The sequence below is a fragment of the Octopus bimaculoides genome, chromosome 5 (assembly GCF_046866305.1).
Source record: "Octopus bimaculoides isolate indiv1 chromosome 5, ASM4686630v1, whole genome shotgun sequence".
Taxonomy (NCBI): Eukaryota; Metazoa; Mollusca; class Cephalopoda; order Octopoda; family Octopodidae; genus Octopus; species Octopus bimaculoides.
The window spans coordinates 105,686,611-105,696,226 of record NC_142932.1 but is presented as its reverse complement, the minus strand read 5'-3'; the positions used below and the strand labels follow the sequence as shown (position 1 = coordinate 105,696,226).

General features: G+C 42.9%; 1 long non-coding RNA gene across 1 annotated transcript; it reads right to left on the bottom strand.

The window, feature by feature from the left end:
• Positions 1-2,031: 2,031 nt before the first annotated feature.
• LOC149135669 (uncharacterized) lies at positions 2,032-3,520 on the bottom strand. The gene is made up of 2 exons (XR_016242009.1): positions 2,585-3,520; positions 2,032-2,551 (listed from the first exon to the last, which is right to left on the bottom strand). It is a non-coding gene; the product is annotated as an uncharacterized LOC149135669 (long non-coding RNA).
• Between the last annotated feature and the right edge of the window lie 6,096 nt (positions 3,521-9,616).

Sequence of the window (9,616 nt, the reverse complement as noted above, 5' to 3'; positions counted from 1 at the left end):
TTTTCTTTCTTTTCGTTTTTTTTAAATTTTGTTTTTTTAAATTTTAGAAATCGTGCTTTCTGTTCAGAACTTTCCGATTATTGGACAAATTGGTGAGATTCCAATATAGAAATCGAGAAACTTCATTGGCTAATATGCTAATTCTTCATTGATCATATACTCACGCATGCATACACAAACACACATGCACGCATGCACACGCACGCACATACACGAAACACGCAAGAACACCTGAACTGTTAAGAGTTTCAGGAAATTATAACAAAAAATATATAATAATTGGACATCTTAAAATGTTTCTTTTTAGTGAGGAATATTTATCTATAATTTATCTCTTGTTTACTGTTAAAGGGATTTCAGAGCGAATCAAACATATATATAAACACACACATATATATATATATATATATATATATATATATATATATATATATATATACATGTACACACACACATATACACATATATATTATATATGTATATATATGTACATATACATGTATATATGTATATATATTTGTATATTTATACATATATATACAATATAATATAATATAATATGTATATATATATATATATATATATATATATATATATATATATATATATACATGTATATACACACATATACACATATGTATTATATAGATATATATGTACATATACATGTATATATATTTGTATATATATACATATATATATATAATATAAGATAATATATATATATATATATATATATATATGTATGTTATATTATATTATATTATATTATATATACAAATATATATATATTTGTATGTATGCATAAAATAAATGAAAAATATTTCAAATTATTTCAATATATCATCAGAATTTCCAGCACATATACATCTCTCGATTCAAAATACTAAGCTGCTATTCAATATCTCAGCAATGACCCCATATCCTGATGTAAAAGGACAGAGAAGAAAACAAACTATCTGCTAAATAGATCTATAGATATGGCTGACAAATTGAAGAAAGATGGAGGGTGTAAAGGAGAAGCAGACGGGATAGAAAGTACAGAGAAGATGGAGACTGTGAAGCTATGATACGATAAAAGAGATATAGTGATAGGGAGAGAAGGAGAGAAAGAGAGAAAGAGAGAAGGAGCAACAGAGAAAGAGAGTAATGAAAGAGTGGATGGAAGGAGATCGAAAAGTGACTGAGAATGCGAGTATAGCTATATATATATATATATATATATATATATATATATATATATATATATATATATATATATATATATATATATATATAAAGATATAAATATAAAAATGGAGCAAACACGCAAGAGGGCATTATACATATACATAATATATATATGGGCATAAACAACACACGCATATACAATAGCAAACGCACGCACACACACGTACACAGCAACGCACATACACACAACATACACATACACACAAACACACACGCACGCACAGAAAACATACACATACACACACGCGCACATACAAAATACACACACACACGTACACGTACCTAACACCGACAACCCCACACAAACACGAACACACACACACCCAAACAACCACCTGTTGACCTTCTACCTACACTGTCTACAGTGTCCACTAACCAGTCCTGCTACTAATTTCTTCCACTACGTCATACACACACACACACACACACAAACACACTAACAGATAAACCACCAAACCATGCACACACACACACACACACACATACATACGCACACACACACACATACATACGCATACACACGTTCTGTTATCACACACACACTCGCAGACTTTCGCACGCGCACCGATATTCATCTCCCTTTTTCACTCTCCTATCTTAGAAAGAACTTTTCCCCCACCACCTCCTCTTCCGGTCTTTTCATCATGTAACCTCGTGGGCATCGGTACCATTTTCCTCTTTCTCCGTTCTTCCATTCTCCGAACTTTCCATCTTTCCGACGAAGGGCTACGCCCGAAACGTCATACACTCTCTCTTTCCTTTCCTGAGCGTCCAATAATACTATCCATATCACGTCCTCACTTTGTTGTTTTTTTGTTTTTTTGTTATTGTGTTTTTGAACTATATGACGTACGCTCACACGGACCCTGGCCTTTCAACTGGATTTTATGTACCCAACCGCCGGATTACCTTGGATTACTGTTCCCGTTGGATCTGCCTTTCCTGAACCTTGATTGAACATCAGCAAAATTTGTCCGTGACTCTTACACTTTTTTCCACTTTTTTCGACTTGTTTCACCTTTATCTGTTCTCCTTCTACCTTTCTCGTCCTTCCCTTGTCTCACCACTAATAACACCCACACCGACATTCACATCCTCTCACCATGCCTGACCTTCACTCCTTCACCCAACATCTTCAGTCCCTTCTTCGCCGTTTTCTTTCTTTTTTTCCCCCACAATACTTGCAACCCACAAAAAACCTCTCTTACTTGCTCTTCAAAAAGACCCGCCACACTAGCCATCTCAACTTTCTCAGCCGCTGTCTCCGCCATCACGTCATACCCCGTGGCTTCCTCTTGAAATTCCACGCTCCCCCCTATTCCTCCCCCTTCATCGAACCCACCCTTGCCCGCACCTCCCGCCTCATCATCCGTGCCACCATCCGTTCCACCCGTTCCCTCCTCCACTCCATTGACCACCAACTCTCCCAAGCTTACCTCCTCCTCTCCTCCCTCTGCCCTCAACCCTTCACCCAACCTATCCTCCGCTTCCTCCTCAATCTCAATCACCAACTCCACAATTTCCTCACACACACAAAAAATAAAAAACTCCACAACCTCCTCAACCCCCACCCTTCCGCACCCCTGACACCCTCCCCTTCAGCTCCCCCTCCCGATTCCATGCCCCCCTCCACCGCCCATTCCACACACTCACACTCCTCCCACCCGGACATCCTAACCCCCACGCCATCACCTCCCCACACCTCCAACAACCCCAACCCCACCCAACCCCATCCCACCTCTTCTCCCCCTCCTCCTCCGCCCCCCGCTTCTACACCTCCTCCTCCCGACCCTACTCACCCTACCACCCCGCTTCCTCACACGGTTGTGACTATACCACCCAATCTCCCCCTGTCCGCCGCTGAGCGCTCGCTCCTTGGTAGGGGCCTCCGCTTCACGCCTCTCACGCCCCATTGTGACGAATTCGGGACTCGCACTGATGTCAGCCAGTTCTTGCGCCGCATCAAACTGTGCGCGTTCTTCCATACGTCAACACAGCGTCCCGACAATCGGGACTACTTCTCGGACCTGGGACGCCGCCCATCCAACTGGACGCCGCCTCCAGGCCAATTCAGTAGCCTAGACTTGTTCGTGGATGACTGTAAGGCGTTGGTCGAGCGTTTCGACTTTAAAAAAAGACCCCTCCGGGCCAATCTCACCCGGGCCGAATCGGTCGCCCTCCGCAATCTCCGCCGCCGTGACGACATCGTCATCAAGCCGGCGGACAAAGGTGGAACAGTGGTGGTGTGGCGCACGGACCTTTACAGGAGGGAAGCGCTCAGCCAGCTTCACAATCCCCTCTTCTACCGCCTCCTCCCCTCCGACCCCACCCCCTCCTACCAACGGCTTGTGTCCTCCACAATCCATGACCTCATCTCCTCCTCTGCTCTCCCCGCTACCGCCACCAACCTCATCGTCCGCACACCTCGCACCTCCTCCATCTACTTCCTTCCCAAGATCCACAAACCTAACAACCCTGGCCGCCCCATTGTCTCTGCTTGCAATTGCCCCACCGAACTCATTTCAAAATACCTCGACCATATCCTATCCCCGTTAGTTGCTGCCCTCCCATCCCACATACACGACACCAACCACGCCCTTCGCCTCTTCAATTCCTTTTCCTTCCCTCCCGGCCCCTCACACCTCCTCTTCACCCTGGACATCAAATCCCTATACACGGTGATTCCACACAACGATGGTCTCTCAGCCCTCCAATACTTCCTTGACCGCCGCCCTGACCCCACACCTAGCACCCCTACCCTGCTTCGTCTGGCAGAACCCGTCCTCACCCTCAACTGCTTCACGTTCGCCGGAGATACCTACCAACAGGAATCTGGGGTCGCGATGGGGACGAGAATGGGGCCCAATTACGCCAACCTCTTTGTTGGTTACATTGAGGCCCAAGTATTCTCCCAATTCTCCGGTCCGACCCCGGAACTATACGGTCGCTACATAGATGACTGTATAGGAGCCACCTCCCTCTCCCGCGAACAGCTCTGCCTTTTCATCTCCTTCCTCTCCAACTTCCACCCCGCTCTTGACTTTACTTCCACCATCTCTGACACCTCTGTCAACTTCCTCGACATCTCTCTTTCCATCAACCCCCCCCTCTAACTCTCTCACTACCTCCGCCTTCTTCAAACCCACTGACTCCCACCTCTACCTCAACTTCTCCTCCTCCCATCCATTCCACACCAAACGAGCCATCCCCTACTCCCAGTTCCTCCGCCTCCGACGTTTGTGCAGCCTGGACCAGGATTTCGAGACCCAGTCCCAGTATCTTGCTCGTCTGTTCATGCATCGAGGATACCCCTCCCACCTTGTCCAATCCGCCCTCGCCCGCGCTCGTCGAATCGACCGCACCACCGCCCTCTCTCCTCCCCCACACCAATCCCCTAACCGTACCCCCTTCCCACTCCGTTTCCACCCCGCCACCCTACCCCTTCGTCGGAGGATCCTACGGGCCTTCCGTCGCCTCCAGCTCGATCCCACTACCCACCCCATTTTCCCCAACCCACCCCTATCCGCTTTCAAACGCGCCCGCAACCTACGCGATCTACTGGTCCGCAGTACCTTCTCCTCTTCCTCCCCACCCCCACCCGGCTCCTTCCCGTGCTCCAGATCCCGCTGTCACACCTGCCCCTTCATCACCAACACTACCTCTGTCACCGGATCGAACCTACAAACACTTCACATTCCACACAGTTTCACCTGCACCTCCTCCAACCTTATTTACTGCATCAAATGTACCCTATGCAACCAACTCTACGTGGGGCAGACGGGCCGCCGGCTGGCCGACCGTTTCACCGAACACCTAAGGGACGTTCGGCTAGGTTCGGACTCCCCTGTCGGCCGTCACTTCCAACTGCCCAACCACTCTCCCTCTAACATCTCCGTTTTTGGCCTCGCCCTGCACCATGGGTCCACTCCCTCGCGACTCCACTTGGAGCAACGCTACATTTTCAACCTTAATTCTTCTTTCCCCTTCGGACTCAACACAGCCTTCTCTTCCTTATGACTCTCCCCTTTACGTCCCTGCAACACTTTACATAATTTTTTTTAAATTTTTTTTTTACCCCCCCCCTCGTCCCCCTTACATTATATCCATTATTCTCTTGTTATTAGACTTACTTTTTTCTACTTATTATCTCACCACTACCTACACGCACAAATACCCACACACCTTACATATATACCGCCCACATACATATACCGCCCACATACATGACAAACATACATACGCGCCCTCACACACACATAGCCGAACGCACATATATACACACACACACCCATATATACGCGCACGCCTACATACACAGCCGCATACACATGCACACACATACACACAGGAGTGCACACACATAAGGAGTGCACGCACACACATAAACATACACATACACACCCCTCACATACATAAAACCACACACACACACACATACACACATACACGACACACATACACATATACACACAGGCACACATACACATATACACACATGCACACACACCTCTCACATACACAATACTCACTCATATACATAACACATACGCACGCACGAAAACATACACAATATACACATACACGCACGCACAAAAAATATACACACAGGCGCACACGGAAACACATACAGACATACATAAACACACACACACCCGTACCTAACACTTACAATCCCACACACACACGCACATCCACACATATACACACACACGCACACACCCACATACACACACACTTCTCACCAACACTACACACTCACACAGACACGCATACAATCATACACACATGGGCATAAACAACAAACGCATATACAATAGCAAACGCACGCACACACACGTACACAGCAACGCACATACACACAACATACACATACACACAAACACACACGCACGCACAGAAAACATACACATACACACACGCGCACATACAAAATACACACACACACGTACACGTACCTAACACCGACAACCCCACACAAACACGAACACACACACACCCAAACAACCACCTGTTGACCTTCTACCTACACTGTCTACAGTGTCCACTAACCAGTCCTGCTACTAATTTCTTCCACTACGTCATACACACACACACACACACACAAACACACTAACAGATAAACCACCAAACCATGCACACACACACACACACACACATACATACGCACACACACGTTCTGTTATCACACACACACTCGCAGACTTTCGCACGCGCACCGATATTCATCTCCCTTTTTCACTCTCCTATCTTAGAAAGAACTTTTCCCCCACCACCTCCTCTTCCGGTCTTTTCATCATGTAACCTCGTGGGCATCGGTACCATTTTCCTCTTTCTCCGTTCTTCCATTCTCCGAACTTTCCATCTTTCCGACGAAGGGCTACGCCCAAAACGTCATACACTCTCTCTTTCCTTTCCTGAGCGTCCAATAATACTATCCATATCACGTCCTCACTTTGTTGTTTTTTTGTTATTTTGTTATTGTGTTTTTGAACTATATATATATATATATATATATATATATATATATACAAGTCTATGCATATATACGCATACATATACAATGTACATACATACATTCATAAATTCATTTATACATATATGCATATGTATATCATGCATATTATATATTACTATATTACATTATATTATATTGTATCTTATCTATCTATCTATCTATCTATCTATCTCTCTATCTATCTCTCTATCTCTCTCTCTCTCTCTCTCTCTCTCTCTATATATATATATATATATATATATATATATATATATATATATATATATATATATATACATACATATATCTTTGTTAGAAAAACAGTATAGTAAGGAGGACAAATAGAAGGGATAAATAAAGATTCAGTGATAAAAAGAAGAGAGAAAGAAAGTGAGAGAAACAGAAAGAAGGAAGGAAAGAAAAGGGAAAGTGAGAGAGCGAATGATTGAAGGTATGTTGAAGGAAAATAAACAGAAACATATTGATAGAAGTGAAAGTAGAGAATACGCGAAAGGAAAATAATTTCATTGAATATATTGGCGCAGGGGTGGCTGTGTGGTAAGACGCTTGCTTCCCAACCACATGGTTCCGGGTTCAGTCCCCTTGCGTGGTACCTAGGGCAAGTGTCTTCTACTATAGCCTGAGGCCGACGAAAGCATTGTGAGCGGATCTATTTGACGGAAACTGAAAGAAGCCCGCCGTATATATATATATATATATACATATATATATATATATATATATATATATATATATATATATATATATATATATATATATATATATATATATATATATATATATATATATATATGACCAGTGAAACCTTTAGATTCTAATACATTTTATAGCCTTGTCCATGCATACAGCTTACACCTTCCCTCTCTTTAGAAGTAATTGTCCCTTTGCTATCACCACTAGATAAGAAACAATAAAATCTGAGACAGTTAAAACTTTTGTCTAGAATCAATTACTAGCCTGATAGACTCGGCTATGTCAAGATGGACTTATGTATTCTCTCTCCCACTTGGATTTGAAATGTTGCCACATTTATAATATGTCTTTTCTACAGTAATTTTTCTGCATTTTTGTGCAGCTGAAGATTGCTCTTCATATTGCATTTAAGGTAATGCTCGCATTACTTAAATAAACTGAAGTAGCATGAAACGTGCGTACTGCAATCACCTTTGAAATCCGTGTTGCTTATTTTTTGATTATATATATATATATATATATATACATGTCTGTATGAGTTAGAAGTTATTCAATAAATAAATATAATGGAATGTTTACTGGTTGACGTTTGTCGTTTTTATATCCTCTCCGTTTTCTTATTTGCCTTATATATATATATATATATATATGTATATATATGTGTGTGTGTGTGTGTGTGTGTGTGTGTGTGTGTGTCTGTGTGTCTGTGTGTGTGTGTCTCTGTGTGTGTGTGTATTTGCTATTTTTGTCTGTGTTTGTCCTCCTACCATCGCTTGACAACCGATGTTGGTGTGTTTACTTTCCCGTCAACTAGCGATTCAGTAAAAGGAGATCGATAGCATAAGTAGTAAGCTTTACAAAGAATAAGTCCTGGGGTCGATTTGTTCAACTAAAGGTGGTGCTCCAGCATGGCCGCAGTGAAATGACTGAAACAAGGAAAAGAATTAAAAAATATGATAGAGATAAAGCGAAATGTCTTCAGAGAAAGAAAAAGAAAAGGAGAGAAAACGAGAAAGACGAAATGGTGATAAATTTGAAGAAAGCGATCTAAAAACGAGTCGGTGTAAGATATTGTCTTAATCGATTAAACTGCTAGAGATATTAGTCAATGTTCCCTCAAGGTGCATACTACTCTTCATGTTGGATAGATCAATGCTTATATCTTTTCTACTCTAGGCACAAGGCCCGAAATTTTTAGGGAGGGGCCAGTCGATTAGGCCAACCTCAGTACGCAACTGGTATTTTCGCCCGGCGTGCTAACGTTTCTTTTCTACTCGAGGCACAAAGGCCGAAATTTTGGGAGAGGGGCCAGTCAATTAGACCAACCTCAGTACGCAGCCGGTACTTAATAATTTATCGACCCCGAACGGATGAAAGGCAAAGTCGACCTCGGTGAAATATGAACTCAGAACGTAAAGACAGACGAAATACCGCTAAGCATTTCGCCTGGCGTGCTAACGTTTCTTATTTCTTTATTGCCCACAAGGGGTTAAACATAGACGGGACAAACAAGGACAGAGAAAGGGATTAGATCGACCCCAGTGCGTAACTGGTACTTAATTTATCGACTCCGAAAGGATGAAAGGTAAAGTCGAGCTCGGCGGAATTTGAACTCAGAACGTAACGGCAGACGAAATACCGCTAAGCATTTCGCCCGGCGTGCTAACTTTACTTATTTCTTTATTGCCCACAAGGGGCTACACACTGAGGGGACAAACAAGAACAGACGACGGGATTAAGTCGATTACATCGACCACAGTGCGTAACTGGTACTTAATTTATCGACCCCGAAAGGATGAAAGGCAAAGTCGACCTCGGCGGAATTTGAACTCAGAACGTAACGGCAGACGAAATACCGCTAAGCATTTCGCCCGACGTGCTAACGTTTCTGCCAGCTCGCGGCCGTTCATACTCAGTATATTGATTGAATAAAGTTTCACTGCAGATACATGGTAAAATACGCGAAAACTGTTTTAAACTAAAATATGAATAAACACATATTTTGATAACCTTTACCATATTTCTTCCCTTTGGGAAATTCCTTCGGTATCTTCTTTTTACTAATTATCAGTATATTGACCAAATTTCTCATAAATATGTAACAATAAATAATACATTTCGTTTTACAGAGATGATTGTCAGGTAAAAATGCTCGCTTTGCAGCCATGTAATTTCGGG